Genomic DNA, 23,531 nt, shown 5'->3' on the forward strand with positions numbered 1-23,531 from the left:
TAGTATAATGTGTGGCATATAGCATATAACAGGTACTCAAAATAAACTTTGATTTAGTCACCACACAGAAAGATTTTACCAGTTTGTGATACCACCAGCGCCATAAAAATACCTGTTCTCACCCAGCCCATGTATCATCACTGAATTTTGGTAAATGTTTCATGAAACTGATTTTTTAAAAAATATATAAAATACAAGTTTAAGGACAAAAAAATATTCCAATGGTCTGAAAACAGAGAATTCCAGTCCTCATATTCAGGTAAGATTTAAAATTCAGATAGGATTCCCCTATGCAACACACAGAGCTTTATTTCTAGGGCGCTGGTTCACTTGATATATCCTGGAGATCTTTCCACAAAGACACTTCTACTACAATTTTGCAACAGCTGCCTTGTGTCCTACTATATGGATGTACCTGACTTATTTAACCAGACACTAATTGATAGGGAAAAAACATTACAAAACAAAACAAAACCCTGGAAACAACCTAAGTGCCTACCTTTTTCCCTGAATGCTACAAAAATCACTCCTGTACTGTTACATACAAGACAGCTTTGTGGCTTGGTGAAAGCATCTGTAGGAAAACTGCAAATGAAAGTCCTCAAAGGACACATGGGGTTCCAACAAAATACTGCTTGCAGCATCTTAATGACTCTTTTAAATTTTAAAATCATCCATCTAGTTATTTTAGGTTAATTTCTTTATAAGGATGATTTTTTCTTAAATTTTGCTGCTGTTTGCTCATTTTCAAAAGTGCTTTTCTTTCTCGACATTTAAATAGATTATTTCTTTTCTAATATTAAGGAAATTGGCCCCAGGTAATAAATTTTCCAAGTATTTTCCTTAAATTTGACTTCTGTTTTTATTTTTTCCATGCAAGAATGTTCTGTTAAATTTATTAATCTTTTTCCTTTATGGTTTTGTCATGTTTAATAAGAGGTATAAATTGTATAGTCACAAACCAGGGGGTACACAAATTCTTTTTTATAATTCAATTTGATCTTTGATTTAGGTTCCCTACTGGCTAATTGTATCTTCTTATACTTTAGTATAGTTTGTTGTCATATCTACTGGCCCTTATCTATTGATAAGGTGATACAGGGTGCTTCTGTAAGCTCCAGCTGGGAAGTCAGTCACATGTATACTTTTTCTATTCTCAGATTCCCTTAAATGTTGAGAAAAATTTTCTTTGACCTCTGCCCTGCATACTTATACCAAACTCAAGAAGGGAGTGGGGAAGCAAGGCACATTACTCTTAATTGCATTTTGTTCCTAATTTAGAACAGTTAATCTGTTATCACTTGTGGGGGTGAACATGAGACATATGGTCTTTTCCTTTTTTTGTATAAGGACAGACGATGGCAAGCCACTTTTCCTAATGTCATGCATAAAATCATCTATTCCCTTTAATGATTAAAAATGTGCCAGTATTGGGATGCCTGGGTAGCTCAACATGTGACTCTTGGTCATGTCAGCTCAGGTCATGATCTCATGGTTTGTGGGATCAAGGCCAGCATCCAGCACCACACTGACAGTAGGAGCCTGTTTGGGATTCTCTCGCCCTCTCCCTCTCTCTGCCACTCCTCTCCACACACACCCCTCTCTCTCTCAAAATAAATAAATAAACTTAAAAAAAAGGTGCCTGTATCCTAGAATAAATTTCCCTTGCACTTGGGAGTATTCCTAAACTTTTTTCCTACTCTATCCAATTGTCCCTTATGCCAGATTTAACGGATTTTAAATAGTGTAGCCTCATATTACATTTCATTATCTAGTAAGGCAACTCCTCCCTCATAATCCCTTTTTCAGAATATTCCTGGCTACCTCATTTATTTTTCTAGATGAACCATAAAGAAAATTACTTTCCAGGTGTGAAAAAGAACCCTTAAAATGTTTTGACTTTTATAGGCAATATATTATGCTGGTTAAGAACATGGACTTTGGCAACCAAGAGTACTCTGGATCTGAATGTTGGCTCCACGGTTTACTAGCTCTAGGTCTTTAGGACTTGAGACAAGATATTATCCCAGCATGTTTTATTATCTCTAAGTGTACATTGTGCACTTACCTTATGGAATTGTGGTTAAAATGCATGAAACATACTAACTATTCAACATATGGTAGCAAATATGTATCTTTCATTATTAGAAAAACTAAAGAATGTTCTATATGCTTAACAGTTACCATTTATAGTCTCTGTAGCTTGAACAGTGTCCTGTAGATTTTTCCTTATGGTTTTATCTATTTTCCATAACTATGAAACCGAATTTTTATTTATTAATATTAGAGTGAATACTTCCTGCCCTAAAAACCTTTTTTTTTTAACAAAATACTTCCCACAATTTCCTCCTATCTTTAACAGTCAAGAAAATATTTTCCCAATACATGGCTTACTGGGGTAGTGTCATAATGTGTGCAAAATACTTTTGAATGGTTCAATTATAGATACATTTTATTATAGAGTAAAAAATAATACTGCAAAACTAACAAGTTTGGAATCTAGGTTGTTCAGCTTTTCTCTAAGTTTGAAAATTTTTATAATAAAAAGTTAGATGAAGAATAGGGTACGAAGGACCCTAAGTGTGTAGAGTATAGAAGACTTATGGTTAAGTTCTAAGTCTTTCAAAACATTCCTCAACAACTGGGATATAGCTATAACTTTATATATCCCTATTTTCCCTTTCCCCATGTATGTATGAGGAAATTGTATTTAAGACAGGAAGGGGACCAAACACAGGCCACTATGGCTGGAGCATGGTGAGTGAGCGAGGAGAATAACAGATGCTGTCTGCTCGGGGGATTAGCACCAAATCATGCACGTCATTGGTCATGTTAAGGATCTGTCCTTTTACTAAGGGCAATAGTGGCTGAAAGGTTTTAAAAGATCACCTTGGTTGCTACATAGATAATAAACCATATTCTATAAAATGGAATATGTGCAGCCTTTAAATGGCTCAGAATAATATTTAATATGGAAAAAAAACAACTTATTAAAAAGTTGTAAAATCTTTTTACATCTTTTAAAAAGATGTAAAAACTGTATGTTCAGGATATTTGTAGTAATTAATCTTTTTAAAAATAAAGATATAATTGAACATAAGCACATTCAGAAAAAAGTCTAAAAGTAGATGAGCATATATATAAAACAAATCTCTGTATTCTTTTATTCCTTTCCCTGCTTTACTTTTTCACAGCACTTACCATCCTCTGACATCTCATATACCTGTTTACTATTGTCACCCCTTTCTCCCCACCCTCCTCTGCCACCCCAATCTAAGCAGCATGAAGACAGGGATTTTTGTCTATTCTGGTCACTGTTAAACAGCCACCCTAAAACAAGAGCTGGGCACAAAGCATAGTGCTTAAATATTTGCTGAATACATATGTATATATGTATGTATGTATGTATGTATATACACATATACACATATGCACACACATGTATGCACGTGCACACACAAAGTTTCAAAGTATAGACACCAAAGAGTTAACAGATTATCTCTAAGTGGTACAATTTTGAAATGCTCTTTTGTACTTTGTTTCCTATATTTTCTAAAATGTATCTATAATACTTTGGGACAAAAAAATATTTGAGTACATTTCACTAAATGATTTTATAAAACACTGTTGATTTCTAAAAGACGTAATTTATTTGGTTCAGTAAAACCTTCCCCATTTAAGTTAGTTTAGTTCAAGAGTAAAATATACTTGTAGCCTTCTAGGTAAAGAAAGTATTTTTAAAACCCAAAACTACATACATCTATTTCTAGGAAACAGAACAAATTACATTACCGTAACATCACATTATAAGTGAAAATGAGATTTTTAATTTGAGTAGGAAGATGTAGAATCGTGAAACCAAGTAACAAATGAATAAATGAGAATGAGTTCTGAATTCAATTCAATAAGTTATTGAATGCCTGGACTAAATACCTAAGACAGATAATCCAATTTTCAATTACAATTTATATAGAAACTTAGATATTCACTGAAGATAAGATCTGTCAATGAAATTTTTGAATACATGTACTTGCAGCAATTAAGTAGGTCAGCTGTGTTCCAATAATTTCAAATAGTCCAGTAAAGAGTATGACAGTTAAAAAAGACAAAATGCTGGATTCTAACCTTAGATTTTTTTTTTGAACTTTAGTACTTCTGAGAGGTCTTAACATACTAATGGAAATTGTGGTTGTTCAAGAACGGGGATGCAGTCCTTCCAAACTTATGACCACAGAATCTTTTTTTTTTTTTTTTTTTTTTTTTTTCAGAAAATATCTGTTAATAGCTCATGGAGAACTTTCGTAATAGTTTGGGAAATGCTGGTAGAGAACAAAAACTAGAGATACAGAGCAGAACATCTAGGATTAAATTTGTTCATTAACTTAGTCCATATTTATTGAGTGCCAACCATGTGCCTGGCACTGGGAACACAATGTTGTAAATAAAATACACACAGTTCCTAACATTGTAGAGCTTACACTCTACTAGAGAGCAGATACTAATACAATAGTCTTAAAAATAAATTGTACAGTGTGGTAAGTGCTATGAAGAAAAAGTACAATGTGTTATTGTAAACATAAACAGGAAAAGGATTTCAAGGACAGTATCATTTTCACTAGTGCAAAGCTAACATCTGCAGTAATGGGACATTTAAGCTAACATATGCAGTAATGGGAGTTACTTAAAAGACTGTTTAAAAAAAAAAAAAAGGGAATAACTATGTTTGAAGACCACTTATACATTTGACACAGTGGGGAGGTAAAATTTATATTGTATTTATATTAAGCACAGTTGCAATTAAAAATTAATCACCAAAATACCAAGAACAATTATAATTTTCATAAAATAACAGAGGCATAAATTCTCAAGTTTGGTTTTACAAGGAACAAAGTAAATAAAATTAAATGATCTAAAGAATTCTTTAATATTTGATCCCACATAAAACGGAGTCAGGTTAACTATAACTTATGATTAAGCAAATAACTTAAAAAGCTTCTTGTACTGCAAGTAATTATGTTTTCTATACATAGCAAAATGAACAATAAAAAAGATCTGAAAAGACTGAACAATCATCTTTAGAAAGTTCAGAGGCACATTGTCATGTGTCCATGAAACTTGCTATCATGACACTAAGCTCCATAAGTATTCACTCATGTTACTTCAGCCCGCCTAGTACACAGAAGAGCATGGGTTTTACAGACAGAATAAGAATACATAAGAATACGTAAGAATCCTAGCTTCCTCATAGACTCCAAGTCCAGCAAGTCACTTTGCTACCTATTTGTATTATTTTGGTTTTTTTCCCCCTTACCCAACTTTCCCTCTCGTCTCTCACGCAGTTAATGCTTTTTTCTTTTACTCTCCTCTTTGTTATTTTTGCTTATCCCTAGAAAAAGGCTGCCCTTTCGGGTGCTTTTTTTATGGTCTCTTTGTTAAATGCATTGGTAGTTAATGTGAAAGGGTTAACTGGTTCTAAATAGGGCATGTCACTTACATTTGAGAAGTCAGAAAATACCATTTTTATTGATTAAATGAGAGTGACATTAGCTATGTGTAGATAAAAATTATCTGAAGGGACAATATTGCAAAGGTCTCTTAAGCATATGCTCTGTGCTTTTGCTCACATGGATGAATGGCTACCTCTGCTGACATTACCATTCACCATGCCCCCGCTCCTCCATGGAAAATTCCCACTTGTTCTTCTAGGTCTATTTTAAAATTATCTTTCCTCTGCCTCGTCTTAGCACAAATGCTCCCCAGTTTGTGCTTCGATAGTACTACATTCTCTATTTAGAAATTGTGTTGTAATTGTCTATATACTGATCTCTAAAATGTGGACACTATGTTTAATTAACCTTCAATTTTTTTCCTTTAAAAGATGTATTCTCTTGTATTATTTGGGGACTCTAAATTTTTTTTAAGGATGAAGACTAAATACAATTATCTTTGTAACCTGTTCAGCATCTAGTACTATATTTTGCTTTACTGCAGACACTCAATACTTTGTTTTATAATATCTAATAAATATTAGCAAACCGAAAAGAGCTATTTAAGGTCATCTTGTACAAATTCCTAAATAAAGATTAAATTATATTCACTTATTAAGTTTTTGTTTAAGCAAATAATGACCTTAACACTTTGACGTAACAACAATTAGGACCACATTTAGACCCTCTGGGTTAAGAAATTAAAACAAGTTATTATAAGCAACAATATATGAAATTCCTTATGGGGAAATAAGTGATTACTAATTTATAAAAAGCCACTTGAGAAATTTAACCCCTGATTATTTACGCATGTAGAGGTAGACTCCACTGCTACTTGAACACAAAGGCTGAGCTGCATTACTTTCTCTTCTATTCTCTGATGACATTTCTAAGAACTAAACATCAGTGCCTATTCAGGAATATGGCTTCAGCAAGGACTGTGTAGTTTTCTACATCCAAACACCCAACTCACGATTGGCTCATTAGAAGAACTTTCTGACTGGTTTCCCTGCTTCCATTTTTTACCATTCTTCATAGAATAGCCAATCTGTTAATATGCAAGGCAAGTCACACCACTGTTCCATTTAAAATATTCCAGTTATTTCTTACCTCATTCAGAATAAAAGCCAAAGTTCTTAAAACTGCTTACAAGGTCCCAAATGATTTGTATTCCCCCTTTTCTGGCATCATTCACTATTTTCCTCTTCACGCACTTTGCTTTTCCATACTAGATTATCTGCTTTTTTTCAAACTTAAATAGCTTGCCCCCTCACCTTCAAGTCTTTGTTCAAAAGTCATCTTTGCACAAAGATCATTCTTTGCCAGCCTCCCACTATACATCTACCAGAATGGCTAAACTTGAGGCTGACAATACCAAATGATGGTGAGGATGTGGAATAACTAGAACTCTCATACACGGTGCCACTGAGAAAAAGGTATGGAAGATCTTACCAAACATACCCATTCCACATGCCCAGTAATCTCACTCATAGGTTAAATTTACACAAGCCCACAACAAGACGTGAATAAGACTATTCATATGGTTTTATTCATAGTAGTTCCAAAGTGGACACAACCCAGATGTCCATCAACAGGACAGATGAACAAACCACGGTATAGTAATGTAGTGGAATAATACTCAGCAACAAAAAGGAACTACTTATACATGCAACAATATGAGTAAATCCCCAAAACACCGAGGTGAGTAAAAATAGCTTTATAAAACAGAGTCCACATTCTTTGAGTCCATTTATGTGAAATTTTAAAACAGCCAAAATTAATCTATGGTGAAAAAAAATCAAAACAGTACTTGTTTCTGGGGAGTGGGGGTAAGGATTAATTGGGAAGGGGAATGAAGACACATTCAGGGATGATGGTAACAATGCTCCCTATCTTGATGAGGGTTGGGTTATGAAAGTATATGAGTTGTCAAAATTCAGCTAGCATATACTATTTGTGAATTTCTTTGTATGTGAATTTTACCTCAAAAGAAAACAACAGTAAATACTGAACTGTAGTTAATGACATGTATGTTGAAATATTTAGGAAAACATGCACTGATGTCTGCAATTTCCTTTGAAATACATCAAAAAATGGATGGGGAGATGGATGGATAGGAGATAAAGAAGAGTAAAATGTTAACAGTAGAAACTAGCTAGTGGGTATACAGGTCGCCACTGTAAATTCTTGAAACTTCACTGTATATGTTTGAAAATTTTCATAATAAAATGTTGCAAAAAAATATGAAATCTCTCTCATCTCTTAACTCTAGAACACTTTATCCCACCCTCTTGTTTTCCTCTATAGTACTTAGCTCCTTGCAGACTACTGAATTTACTTATTGTTTTATTTGTTGTCTTATCTCCTTCTCCTTAAAATATAAGATCCATGAAGGTAGGAATTTGTTTTTTGCTTAGCTCTGCCATAGGTCTAGAACTGTGCCTAACACAAATACCGAAGAAATATTTATTGAATAAATGAGCCAGTGAATTGCGCCAATTATTTAAGGTCCACAAACTGTTCTGGTTTGGAACAGACTTCATAAAAAAACTAAGATTAAATTTCATAAAAGCAAAGAAACAAATTAAGGCTTAAACACATTTGGCTTTTGTATTTAAAATACTCATGTGAATAGTTAAAATAGTTGAAGATATGGATTATTTGGGATGAAAAAGAACAATTCAATTCTTACTATTTTCTACAAGGAATAAATGGTAAAAGAACATAAAACTATTACCCTCTACCCCTTCTCCCACTTAGAGATCAATACTCTGAAATTACTTTATTTCTAGAGTATAAAACAGTAAAATGAGACCTTTGCTAAGGTACATGTAAAATAGTCCAGTGTTGTTTCTTCTCTGTGGTGTGAAATAGTGTCAACTTAGTCCAATTTCTTACAAAATATTCAGGACATAAAGTATTACGTAACATGGTCAAAGGTAGCCCCAGACAAAACTAAGCTCAATTTTGATGCTTGCCTTCTCATTCCTTTTTGTACCCCTTACATCCCTTTAGACTTGGCTTGTGCTGTATTTACTAAGAGCCTGCATGCCCAATGTGCTGACTGCCATGTGAAGGGGAAGGGACTGAAATTAGTTTCTTTCTACTCTCACAGAAGTGATAATCTAAAATTTTTTTTAATGTTTATTTATTATAGAGAGACAGAGAGACACAGAGCATGAGAGGGGGCGGGGGGGAGGGGGTGACACAGAATCTGAAGTAGGCTCCAGGCTCTGAGCTGTCAGCACAGAGCTGACAACGGGGCTCGAACTCAAACTGCGAGATCATGACCTGAGCCAAAGTCGGTCGCCCAACCAACTGAGCCACACAGGCGTCCCACAGAAGTGACAATCTAATTGGAATGCTTCCCTAAAAATTAAATGTAAAAAGGCTCAAAAAGCTCTTGTTTCTGGTTATAATCTTTATGCTGATGACTTCTAAGCCTCTGACATATCCTGGAGAGCTAGCTAGTCATCTCTCATTATTTAATACCTTTTAACTCACAAAGTCAAATAAAATACAAACGGTGTTTCTCATTTTGGGAGGTTACTACCCTAAATCAACAGTATTGAATAATCAAATTTAAACTTGTCTAAAACTAAACGTGTTTACATAATCTAATACAAACAAAAGCTATGCCAAGATTTAGTCCTTAGCCCTTGTACATATTCACTCTTGCAATTTCATCCATGATCATGGCGTTAACTGCCATTTGTATACTGATGACATGATTCGAAACCTTAATTTCTAGCCCAGATTTCTGCTAAACTCTAGGCACATGTATAAAGACCTCTTACTATACGTTCCACAGACATACCTCACAGAACAAGAACATGAACATCCCCACCTGCTGACTCCCCAAATCTGTTCTTGCTCTCGTAATACCTAATTCAGTGAATTGCACCATCATATATCTAGTCACACAAGTCAGGAGACTTGATTTTTCCATCTCTCTCTTGCTTCCTACTTCCCCATTTCCAAATAAGGCCATCAGATCCTATAGATTTCTCATTCATTTTATGTCTAGAAATTATTCAGCTTTTTTTTTTTTTTTTAATCCTATTGTTACAGTTCAGGCAGCAACTAGCCTTCTTACTTCTAGTATCACTATCCTCTAATTCCCTTCTAACGCTACTGCCAGGGGCCTTTCTAAAAGTTAGATCCCATCACTCTGACATTTAACCCTTGGCTGTCTACTGCCTTCATGAGGAAATTCAAACTTCTTGGCATGGCGAACAGGGTCCTTCATGATCTAGCTCTAGCTAATTCTTCCAGTCTAACACTTTATTACTTTTTACCGATTTTCACACTCCAACCACAGGGAACACCTAAAAGAACTTGTTAGTGATACCTATGTGATATTTCCCTGTCTTTAAGTCCATCTAAACCTCTCTCTACTCCTTATAATTCTACTAGGATATCTACCTCTTTCAGAAAGTCTCTTACAGCTATTACATGACACTTTCATAGTGGTAGAATAGAAAATAGGTACAGGCGATTTTTAAAATGTGTATTTCATAAAAACTCAATTAAAATCTTCATGAAATTGAAAACTAACCAAGTAAGAATTCAGAAAAAAACTTCCTGATAGGGGTTTCACCCTTAAACTACCTGCCTCACACATACCAGAAGGGACAGAGCACAATAGGTAGGGAAGAATATCAAGAATTAGAACAAGCTCAGTAATAAGATATTTTAAAAAAGTCATTCATCTTGGATAAAATATTAATCTTTTTTTTAAAGTAGGCTCACGCCCAGCGTGATGCCCAATGTGGGGCTTGAACTCACGACCTTTGAGACTAAGACCTGAGCTAACAGCTGGACACTCAACTGACTGAGCCACCTAGGTGCCCCAGATAAAATATTAATCTACTCGGAAGAAACAACTTCGTGAAGTCCTTTATAACTTTGGGTATAAAGCCTTAGAATTTATTACTGTGTCTATTAATTCATCTTTCCAGAACTAAAATAGTAATAGCCAACATGTACTGAACATTTATTACATGCCAGGCCTTCGTATATCTTATTTCATTTAAAGCTCATAACAATGTATGTTATATACACACACAGAAAAAGATGTGGCAACTATCATCCCTATTTCATGTATCAGTAAACTTGCCTAAGTTCATTCAATTAGCTGGATTCAAACCCAGCTGTGACTCTAGTATGAACTCTTAACAACTTCATTATATTAATTCCCCAAAAGATGTAGATTCCCCTCAGATTGCTTATTAGATGCAGTTCCTTATTAGATTGCTTATTAGATGCAAGATGTAACTATACAGTGGAGAGACTGGTCCACACCTTGACTAGGTGATCAAAACTAACATTATCAATGAGAGGCAGATAGGTATACGTGCCTCCAGATGTGATACCATGAGAACACGACATCCTTTATGTAATATTCTACCTGGGAGTGCAAAACCTGAATCTAATTGAGAAAACATCAAACTCAAAATGGGATCCTCTGTTAAAAATAAAAAAAAATTAAAGAGACTGTAATCTTCAAAAGCTATCTGTATCATAAAAGATTAAATACCCACTGAAATATTTAGGAATAAAGGACCATGATGTAGACAATTTAGTCTCACATGGTTTGGAAAAATATATTATGTATGTGCATGTGTTATACAAACACATACAACACATGATAGCATATGAAAAAGCAAACAATAAAGCAACTTGGGCAAAATGTTAACAATTGGTATGTATGGGTGTACTACTCTTTCTTACAACTTTTTTGTAAACTTGAAATTATTTCCCAATAATAGCTTAAAAAAAAAAAAAGAGTAAAAAGAAAGAGAAAAACAAGATTCCTCGAAATCCAGAGGAAGAGGTACAAGTACTTCTTCCAGAATTACTGCCAAGTAACTGCACTATCTCTGATCACATGTCAGTGAAAGTTTTCTGGCTCTTTAATTTCTTTACCTAAACTAGGTATTATCAGAATACTGTCTTCTGAATAGTTCTAGAGACAGCATTAAGTGTTATGTGAAGAGTTGTGTGATTCATTTTGAGAAATGCATGGACAGGGATAAATAATGTTGAACAGTTTCTGTACAGATGAATCTTCACAGGTTTTACATATACTAAAATGCACTATGATTTTCCAAATGAGTAATACAGAAGTCAATATATCCTAATTATTACTGACCATTTAGTGTAATTCATCCAAATGTTTGGTGGGACCAAACCTTTAATTTTCAGTATTAAAAAGTATGGTAAGCATTATCATATTAAAAAGTATGGTAAGCATTAAAGTTATATGTTAAACTGTGGCATATAAAAACCATTCTCTTCTACAATAAGAAAGTCTATCAATTTCGGGAAACATAACCTTATGACTTCACTGTTAACTCATACTGAGGTATTTTTCACTGTTTTTAAAAAGGGGGGGTGCTGTTTTTAGACAATGAAATCTCTGACAATAGAACTCCCTTTTATGGACAGTAGTACAGACTAGCAGTTGGCAAACTATAGCCTGGGGGGGGGGGGTGCAAATCTGGCTCACCATCTGTTTTTGTAAACAGTTTTAGTAGAACATAGCCATACTCATTCATTTACATATTGCCCATGCTGCTTGTGCCCTACAATAGCAGAGCTGAGTAGTTGTGACAGACTGTAAGAATTGCAAAGCCTAAAATATTTACTATCTGACTCTTATAAAATTTGGAGACTCTTAATATTGGTATAGTTATTTACACTGTTTACTTTTGAAGATTTAGCAGTCTGGTTGTGGTAAGGTGGATCACTGACAGACACGAAAGCATGCCCTATTTACATGGTGAAAATGACGGTAAGAAGGGGGAAGTTAAGTTTATTAAGTAAAATTTTATCTCTATGTTTAGACCCTATATTAGATATTTAACCTTCATTCTTAAAATGTAGTACTATACCTATTTTACAGGGAAAGTGAAACTCAGTAAGATTAAGTCACTTGCCCGAAGTGGTGGAAGAAGGATTTGGATTAAGGTCTGACTCCAGAACCCCATGGTCTTTCTACTGTGCCTTAATTCCTCCTTCTTGTCTTCTTTTGCCTTCCCCATGTACGGTTGCGTTCTGGCTGGTACTCAGGGAAGGACTCAGAATACTGAGAGAGAAGCAGAAAGGACTTTAAACAGATGAAGAGATGAACAACAGCATCATGGCTACAAGGATCAGTGGAAAGCTACAACCAGATAACGAAATAACAGCAATTCCCCAACTCCTCTTACAGGATTCTCTTTGAGGTGTTTTACTAAATTAATGCTCAAAAAGCTTAACTGCTGGTAGTACCCAGGCACCATGGATATGAAGGATGGAGCAGAGCAAGATTAAGTCCTAGGAGAACCAAGACCAGGTACGTATGTTTCCTGTGTAACTACTCTTAATCATCTACCATCCCTACATACATACAGGTCCACAGTAAAGTATAAAGTATGTTTTCTTTTAATAAGCATTGTTTTACCTTGCTAAATAGACAATAGAAATACATTAAAATTTATACTTATTTTACACTAAAAATTTTACTATACTGGACACTTTATTATATCTCTGATACCACATTTACCAAATGTGGAAACAAAGTAATTTCTTTACAGAAATAAATAGTAATATGAGATTTCCTCCAAAAAGAGAATAAGCTTTGAATTAACAGCTAATTGGGAAGGAGTTCATTTTGGCTTTAAAGTATTTTATTTAGGTATTATTATATAATCTACCATAAAAGAAGTCAAGAGGATAATAAGTGATTTACCACCCTAGAGAGATAAGGATCTAAGAAGGATGAAACAGACCCGTTAGAAACTTGTTCTTCCATCAAAAATAACAGATTTATCTCTTGTATTTTTCTGCAAGTCAATGTAGCAAGACTTAGCTGCTGTTATATTGTTCTTATTAATATTTTGTTTTACCTATCAAAAGTATAAACTTTCAGGGTTTGTATGAATGCTAATAAGTTTTGTGCATGTTTAAGGTAACTGTGGAAAACACTATAACGTGGCTAGTATACAAAGAAAGTATAGGAAGTTCATACACTAATCTCACAAATTTTCTTTTCTTAACTAATACCAAGTCCCTTGGTTTCACCAAAACTATTAAACTCCCAGTGTGATAATTTCTGAAAGCTGTGTCTTGTAGTAGCTAAAAAATAAAAGGTGCTCTGATAGTCTCAAAACTTTCTTTTTAAATTATATGTCTGTTTCCTTTACTTACTCAAACTCACTCCCCCTTTATTTAAACACAGTGGTGGATGAAAATAAGTATTTTTAATCCCAAATTATTTTAATTTAATGTTATTTTGTGTCATAAATTATCTTCTTATAAATTACAAAATATATTGTATGGAAATAAAATTTGATTTTAATATTAATTTTTTATTAGAATACCCTTTATCAAATAGGAAAACATTTACAAGGTATACTATTTAAAAGCACACACTTTGATGTCAGAAACCTGGATTGGAATTCCAATTGTGTCACTTAAACTAACTGTGACTTAACTTCTTTAACCCTAAATTTTCTTTTTAGTAAAATGAGGTAACTGCCATTATAAAGATAAAATGAGGTGAGAAATGCAGGTAACCTTTTAGCATAGCACCTAGCACATACTTACTAGCTTCTAATAATATAAATAATGATACCAACTTAACCTTTTTTTCCTTATCATTAAAGGGCAGAAAATGCTACCTAATTTATAAAAACTGCATTGAGGATTAAGTGAAATTGTGTCTATAAAACTGGTGTATTATTGTAACAGCAAATTTCAATAAATGGCTAAGTTATTAATAGGCATTGTTTTACTGTAGCTATATGTGAATCAATAAGTTGATAAGACTAAGTTCAAATTTACCTGTGTTTTCTTAAATGATGTCCTTTCTCCTAACTAATCCTATAAATAAGGACATTTTAAACCTCTTATTTTTTATTGGCAGTCTGTCATTGTTAAAAACAATCCTAACCTCCGAAGACTGTCAAATCTCACTCACTGTAAACTTCAAGAACTTTACATGACAAACTCAGGCACATTACTATAGTAACTCCACTCACTTTTTCAGCTTTTACAAAAGAACGAGAACTCTATACACTCTAAAGTACAAAAGAAAAAAAAAAAAAAACCTGCACTGCAGTCATAAGGAAGCCCTGTTCTCTCAGCTTTCCTGATCAAGTTAAATTCATGGCAGTAATTCACTTCAAAGATTATTTTCACCACACATCTTATCCTACAATGGATATGAGATAACTCACTGGAACATTTTAAAACTAATTTATGCTACCTGAAATAAATTTGGTTTCCTCTTTCCTATGAAGAGAAAAATGCGTAACTTTTATTTGGGAAGGGCAAATGGTTGCAAAACTTGAACAACATACCTACAGCAGTTTTAGATTTAATCTTCACATTTGAATTATTCTCTATTTAGTTGGTATTTATATTCATAAGAGAAGGGAAATTATATTCTTTCTTGCAAAGGTCTTTAGGCTTATATAAACATTACATGAATTCTCTTATTTCATAGCAGAAAGAGATGAAATAACTAAATAAAGCTTCGAGATAATATGTAAGACAAGTTTCCTACAAAAGCATTAAATCATGCTTGTAAGTTTTATCTTAGAAGCTGCATTAAATTTGGTCAGAATAAAACTCTGACTCTTCTATACCTAAACAAAAGTAATATACTTTCATGATCCCATTTTAAAGAAGGAAACTATGGCAGACACTGCCAATTTTTTTTAACCCCATAAAGGCAAATTTTCCAGTAATAAATGCCACCAAAGGGCTGATGTTAAACATCTGTACTTAATTAGAAATTTACACTTATCTCAATCTGATGATGCCAACCAACGTATACCTTCTAGTAAGTGAGATATTTATATTATAATCTCACCAAACCATGGTAAGAATGCAAAACTTATGATTTAAATGGACTAAAGGAGGACAGGTTAAAAACCTTAGGTTCAGAACATAGCTTACTGAAGGTATACCTTTTACGTCTTCATAAATGTCTTCAAGTACCCTCCTTTCTTCATCCTCTTTTCCCAACACACAAAGAGAAATACGGAAAGTGTAATGGATAGCCCTTAGTTCTGTTCATCAAATTATTCCTGGTTGCCTCCCAGGCACACAGTAATATTGTGCTTTCTGGCTCTCCTGTGGCTCGTGGGACTAGGTGCCTAATTCTGGCCAATGAGTTGTGAATCAAAGTGACTTACTGCATCTAGGCCAGAGTATTCTGCTGCTGGTGAAACACTCGAAATCTGTCACCATACTTGAGATGTTGACTGCTGCATCTGCCTAGTTCCCCACCTGATCCATGAAAAAATGTTACATAAAACAAGAAATAAACTTTTGAAGTTGCTTATCACATCAGAACCTAGTTGATCCTGATATAAATTGGTTCCAGAAGTGGGATACTGTTGTAACACAAAGACTAAAATATATTCCATTAGTTTGGGGGCCAAGCAGGAAGGACACTTCTCAGAGGATGGAAGGATGATAATCCGTATTAGGGAGTACAAATTATTTGAAATAAAAGGCAGTTATAGTTTGAAAAGCAAATAATGTACTTAATAAAGCTGTAGTTTTAGGAGAAGAGGTTAAAAAAACAACACCAAAACGGTGTTCTGGTTGCTCTGTGTTCAGTATTGTAAGTAACAAATTTAAAAAACGGATTAGTTTGTAAAACAAGAATGACAGGGACTTGTAGTATTTGAAGAATGTTTCTCAATCTGAGTCATAAGTAAAAATTAAGAAGGCTATTGACTAACAAAGGAAGAGCAGCAGACCTTGAGGGTAAGTTTCAGATCAGAGTAAAACACTTGAATTGATTAGAGTCTCAAAAGCAGAGACCCAATTAAAACTGTTAATGCTTTCAGTTGAACAAAACAGCTCTGAGGAAAAAGAAAGGACATTAAGGGTGTAGCTTTTCCAGCAAAAGTTAATAGGTTTATGCTACTAGCAATTAGGAGACTGGCATCTGATAAAGAACTATGAATACAGGCTACTAGCATACTGAGCTTAAATGAAAACACATTAGAAGCCTACTACAAAGTTGTGCTGCCAATTAACAAAAATCAAAAGCCCATATTAAAATCTGATTGATTTAGAAGTATACTTGCATTACCTCCCCTAATATTTTCTAATACCTACTTCAGATGAGGCTAGGGAAGATGATGGAGAATTAAAGAATACCAAGAGCCACAACAAACAATGGACTGGGGAGACCTCCCAGAAGAGCAGATTTAGTACCCGAATAAGAATATTCCCCATATCCAGAGGAAAGGGACCCTTTTAAAAGTCAGCCTGGTGAGATTTTTGAGTTGCTTTGGATTAGGGAGTGCTATGTTTTCCTCTCATTATCCAAATGGGAGTGTTTATTGTGGTTATCATACCCCTGTTATTCTGATGTATACTGGGTGTATTTACAGCGGGGGGGGGGGGGGGGGGGGGGTTGGGGGGGTGGGGTGGTGGTAGCAGGCAGTGACGGAGATAGTATTTTCATTCACACGTTTCCAGATCAAGAAAAAAAACACATCCAAACTGGATGCAGAGAATTATGTACATCACCTGGAAATCCTAAGACTTCAAGCTTGACGCAGTTTAGCTAGGACTTTTGGGTGGGTTCACTGGGAGAGGAAAAGAGTGTATTTTGCTTTAAAGACAGTGATTCAAATCTTTGGTTGATGAGAAGGGTAGATCTGTCATTAGTGTTGTTTGCCGGATATTTTTTTCTTTGCCTTCTGGTCATATGGTAGGGCTGTACGTACTGGTCCTTTTATAGTTAGGTGGAACCATCTGGCTCCTTCTGGCCAATGAGCTGTGAGCCTATGTGACATGTAATTTCCAGCCAGAGCATTAAGATCCAAGATAAGAGATCTTCCAGAGCTCTTTCCTCTATCACAGCGTCCAGCCAAATTGAGGATGGAGGCTGCTCTTTCAGCTGAATCCCAGAGTTGGAGTCATGTGGAACAGAACCTCCAAATCAACCTAATGGACAATGAAGCTAGAAATCAATCTTTGTCCCATCTGATGAAGGGAAACCATTACCACCACTGAACATCTGAGTCAGAGGCAAGCTTACATATCAACTAGTTCCTTCTACAAATGACAAAAGTGAGGTCTAGTAGTTAAGTGACGTGTCTAATCACATGTAACCACATGGTAAAAAAATTTGATGGAAATACCACTATTGTCCTGTAACTCTAAATTATAATGGGATTTATGCTCTTAATCTTTAAACACAACTCGGTATACACTGAACTAGAGACATAGGAATAAATTAACAGGCCAATAATGTACCCATTTATTCAACAAATAAGAAATTAAGCTCAAATGCCAAAGGTACTTGGACCCAAGAATCACATGGTAAAGACTAAGCAAATAATCAAATAAATGAGATGGAAGTTTGTAACAGTAATTGCTAAAAAGTTATGTTATGGGAGAATGTAACAGACCTATCCTAACGGATAGATACCGAAGGAGGTGACCTGGAGCTGAGATCTGAGATTACTAAACCAACCTGTAGAGAAATAATGTATCAGCACATGGCAATAAATGATCCTCCTGTGGATGGAGGGACCTCAAAGGATTTGGAGGAACTAAACGAAGGTAGGGGCCAGGTTACATAAGGCCTAATATATAAGCCACTTTAAGAGCAATGGGAGCTCTAAAGAGGTTTTTAGCAGGAAGTGACACAATGAGATTTCACAGTATTCAATGGACCACTGGTTTTGCTAATACTGGGGAAGGCAGTAATTGCAGTCTTGGGAAGACTTCTTAGGAAAATACTTAAGTCTAGGCAAGAGTATGATAGCTTTGAATTAGGGAAGTGGCAATGGAGACAACATCTGAATTATTTAGGAATTTTTATTCAGGGTATTTTAAGTTCTTGCTACCCTACCTGAACTTTCCTCTTGATTCTCTAATTTCTCCACTGTAATTCATAATAAATCTGAATGCATTAAACTGAAAGGACAGCATAACACCAAGATGTTATGGGTAGCATAACATATTTATATCAAAAGGATGCCTTTCCAACAGCTCCCCCCCACCCCCATACTTGTAGAAGATACACAGCTATTAGGAATGAGTGGTCATCTTATTTCATGCCACTTTATACAGTAAACATTAGATTATATTCCATTATTTCCCAACTGATAAGGCTTTAGAAAGCCTTATCCAAATCTTAGAAATTACAGATGGTTTTTATTCACACTTAAGATTTATTCCAGGAAGGATTTAAGGTAGCTGGGCAGAAATAAAGGGGCATTACAGTAATTTAATTGGTTTCTTGCCAGTGATACAAATTATTAGGAATCCTTGAGAAATAAGAGTTCTACATATGAACAAGAACTAAGGTTCAACTGAGAAATTTTATACGAAAATACCCAATCCTAAAAAATACAAAGACCAGGGGGAAACGTTAATCCTCTCAAACATTTCTTTACTCTATCCCATTCTTCAAAAAAAAAAAACCAAAAAACAAAAAACCAAGATGTTTCATTATTACAAAAGTTAGAAATTTCTCAAGTGTATTTTACTAAATCACAACACAAAAGTTCAGACAAAAAAATAAACAGAATTCAATAAATGTTTTTAGATAGTGCATGGAAAAACTCAAAAACAAAATAATGTATTTTTGTGGAGTGGATTCTACATTTACTGATATGCAAAATGAACAAAACAAAACAAACTGTTCTTATTTTATTGGTACTGCACTGCAAAGGAAAAATTAACCAAGGGAAAAGCATTCATACAGAATTCTCATAAACAGTGTCAAGATGTCACTATGGTAGAGGAAAAGGAAACTTGCAAATAAAGTGGTATTTGCAACCAAAATCTTGGTTTTCAAAAACTCTTTCACATCAGAGAAATGGTATTTTAATATAAACACTTTAGAGTAAAATAACTGATTTTGATCTTGCATGATTTTTACTTTATTTACCTCAAATGGAGCAAAAAAGATGACTTTTCAGGACTTGACGTTAGAAGTTGGTTTGCAAGGTTTTACTAGACTTTTTTTTTTTTAAGCAGGCTTCACACCCAGTCCAGAGAGCCCAGCGTAGGGCTTGAATTCATGACCCTGAGATCAAGAGTCCAGTGCTTAACTGACTGAGCCACCCAGGCTCCCCTTATTATATTCCGAGTGATAAACTACCCAAAGTAAAAATAGGTATTCCTGATCGTTACAACAGGGACTAAAAAAGACTGCCTCAGATTATAGTTTATTTATCATATGAATTATGAACCCTTTGAAGGAAAAGACATGTCTACAGACCCCATAATATTTATCATTACACTTTGTAAGTATAAGCTTACTCATATTTGATAAATCTACACAATATAAAATAAGTACTTTTAGCACAGTGTTTCACAAAATGTATTTTTAGAAAGGTCATGACATTTTTTTCTGGCTTAAAATTTTGGCATAATCATTAGAATGTCTCATGTTCTTCCTAATCTTACAAAAACACATAAAAATTATAGCTTAAATCCTACTTTATTAGTTTCACTCCAAAAGCTCACAGGCATTTAAAACAGGTATCTGATTACCATTTTAGATAACAAAAAAATCATGAAGTACCTAGATTTTCTCAGAATTATTTAATCATTAATTAAAGAAACATTGATGCCAGAACAATATTAAGTGGTTAAGATATAACACTATTTCTGCTTTCAAAGGGCTTTTAGATACTAGGAAATAATCACATAAACGAGTTTATTTTCTACAAGTTCAGGTTATATATGACAGGGCTTGGGAAGGTATGTCAATAAAGGCTTCATAAAAGTTGACAGCAAACCGGAGTTTGTTGAGTGACCCTGTGGAAAGAAAGAAAAGGCTTTTGGGGTAAAAGGGGATAGTGTAAGGAAAGGCAGAGGTGAGCAATTAAAAGAATATTAAGTGCAATAAGTAGCTCAGTGTATTGAGCAGAGGGCTTGCGGTAGCATACAGCATGAATGATGGTGTCTCAATCACCTCCAAGATTAAGTTACAAAAGACTGCAGCTTCTGTCTTAGGCACTCTCTTAGTTGAGCACACTCTTTCTATTGGATCATTTGCTTGGGGAAAGCCAGCTGTCTGGTTGTGAGGAGGACAAATAGGTAGTAAATGAAGAGTCCCGTGTGATGAGGAACAGAAACCTCTAGCCAACATAACTGAGCCTGGAAGCACATTTTCCAGTTGAGGTGACTGCAACCCTGAACAGCTTTCTGCAGATACGGAGCCACAATCACCCAGTAAACCAACTCCCAGATTCCTGATCCTGAGAAAAGGTAGGTCAGATTGTTTTAAGCTGCTAGGGTTTGGGTAAGTAGTGATGCAACAAGGGATAACTAACACATATATTGGTACCGAGAGTCCTCATGGTGTAACAAAACCCTAAAATGCTGGAATGGCTTTGGAACTAGACCATGGCCTCTAAGGACAGTATTAGTGAAGAAACTGTTAATAAAAGCTTCATGGCATTTTATAAGGCTGCAATGAGGGCAGAAAAGTGAGGTAGATGTTACAGGAAGGGTATCCCTGTTAGGAAGGGTACAGAAAGTTCAAGAACACTGTTACCTTTAGTTATGTGAAAAGTAGAAAAGGTTACCTAATAACCTGGGTGATTTAGCTAAGGAGATTTTTAAACCAGAGAGCTGAAAAGTGGTGCCTTGTTTTTTGGCTTTATATGGTAAAAAAAAAAAAAAAAAAAAAAAAAAAAAAAAAAAAAAAAGACAAAGACAAAAACAAACTAAATGAAGAACTGTTAAAGAAGAGCTGGGACTTGAGTGAGGGTTTTGAAAATGTGCAATTTCTCCAGGATGCAAACAACACTAAAATTTAGAAATGGTCTCTGAGCCAATATCAAATCCAGGGCACCAATGGAAAAAACGTGGTCTAAAACTAAGCTGAGGGAGGGAGTATAAAATCTTTTGTTAAAACCTCAGAAAGATCAAAGACTGTGCCAGACAAAAGGCCTAGTAAAAAGAACAACTCTCTTCAGATTCTCTCAAATAATAAGGCTTTTAGGAAGCTTAAGGGTGTGGTATCTCAGCAGCAGCTCTCGGTAGTAAAAGGCTTCTCTTAAATATATTCACGGTGTGGCATTTAACTAATGAAATAGACCCCATAAAGTACATAGAAGACCTACAAGTTTTTTGTTTTTTTTTTTAAAGAATTACATATTCTGAAACACTGCCAGCTTGAACTAATGAGACAAGAAACCATACAAAATGAAAAAAGGTCTTCAGAATCCTAAAATGTTGGCAGGAAGAAAGCGAAGAAAACTCAATAACAAACATGGTCTACCTTTCATGAAAAAGAAAGGGTGCGCAGAGGGCAGAACCAAATGCCCAAAAGACAAAGTTGAGAGCCTTGGGTGAATTATACTCATGAACTGACATTCAACCAAGGAACTATCATAATTTGTGTGACTGGATTTCAGATATGCTTTGGACCAGGAACCAACCGTCTTGTGTCTACTACTGTCTACCCTCTGCCTCCTGCTCTGAATGGGAATGGTTTAAAGGATTCTCCTAAGCCTTACCCTGTACTGTATACTGGGTATGTGAGGGAGGGGGTGGATACTCCCCTTTAGCTTAACACGCTGAGAGAAATTTGAGTAGCTGTACTTAAGGAACGTCTGAGAAGCAACAACAGGTATCTGAAACCAATTTGGATGGGATTCTGGATTATGAGCTGATACTATAATGGGATGAGACCTGTAGCAGCTTTGAAAGGGAGAGCATTTATTCTGCATGTGGCTACTGTGGTAGTCAGCTTCCAATGTTCCCCATCTCCTGGCATTCACAACCTTGTGTAGTTCCTCCTACATTTACCTGGCTTGGTTTGTGTGACCATATATGTAACTTCCAAAGTAAGTCATAAAAGACTACTATTCTGGTCTTTTGTGCTCTCTTACTTGTGCTCTTTTTCTTTTGGATCACTATCTTTGGGGTAAGCCTGCTGCTATACCATTAGGACAATGAGGCAGCAATGGAGAAGCTCATGAGGCCTCCAGTCAGCAAGGAATTGAAGCTTGCTAACAACTATGTGAGGGAGTGTGGAAGTGAAATTCTCCAGTCAGTCAAACCTTTAGAAGACTACAGCCCTAACCAAGAGCTTTACTGGGACCTTATGAAAGACCCTCGGCCAGAATTGTTCAGAAAAGCTGCTCCTAGATTCCTAGCCCTCAAGAACTGTGTGAGATATTAAGTATTTACTGCTCTATCCTGCTAAGTTTGGGAGTGATTTATTGTGCAGCAATTAATAACTAATACAGAATTTAAGCAGGGAAGAGACTGAAAATAAGAGGTAAGTCAGATCATCAGAACCCAATAAACTCCACTGAAGAGTTGTTGCATTCTACTCTATCAGAAAAAGGAACAATTTAAAGGATTTTAGATATCAAAGCAACAGCCATATTCAAATTTTAAAGAGTATGCTGACAATTTTGAGGGGGTTATAAATTTGAAAACCATAGTGAGACCAATTAAGAAGCAATTATAAACCTTTCAGAATAAGGCAGACTAATCTTTTTAAGGAATTCTTAGATTGAAATGCATAGGTTTACGTGAAGGAGCAGCCTTAAAAACTGAAAATCATTAAAATGTACAGAACCTGTAAAAAAGTCCAGAAACCTTTTTTTTTTTTCAGCTGATGATTCTTCAAAACATATTGTATACATCTTAGCATCCACTGGGAAACCAAGCCTGTATTTAAGGAGAGAAAACAATCCATTTGGTCGATATACTTGTCTACTTAAGGCCATGTTCTTTGACACCTTGCTTAGTATCTCACATTCTATCATGAATACAACTATATGTGTATCAAAATTAGTACTATCAAAACACTCTATAACAAAAATCACTTGTTATATAATGGAAATTTGCTGAAAATTTTAAAACCAACCTAAAAAACACATCTCTATCCTTCAAGGATTAAAAATGAAACTAAAACAGTAAACTAAAAAGATCTGTGCAGTTACTGCATAATAAGGCACCATGCTAAAAACTTTACACAAGATCTCAATTATACCAGACTTGGGGTTAAGTAGGACAACCAGAACTTGAAATAAAACCTAACTCCAC

The 23,531-nt window shown here is 35.0% G+C and overlaps 1 protein-coding gene across 4 annotated transcripts in view; it reads right to left on the reverse strand.

Annotated features, from left to right (window-relative positions):
• EPC1 (enhancer of polycomb homolog 1) overlaps nt 1–23,531 on the reverse strand; it is a 94,097-nt gene that overhangs the window by 33,158 nt on the left and 37,408 nt on the right. The gene's annotated exons all lie outside the window — the stretch shown is intronic.

This window comes from Prionailurus bengalensis, chromosome B4 (assembly GCF_016509475.1).
Source record: "Prionailurus bengalensis isolate Pbe53 chromosome B4, Fcat_Pben_1.1_paternal_pri, whole genome shotgun sequence".
Lineage (NCBI taxonomy): Eukaryota > Metazoa > Chordata > Mammalia > Carnivora > Felidae > Prionailurus > Prionailurus bengalensis.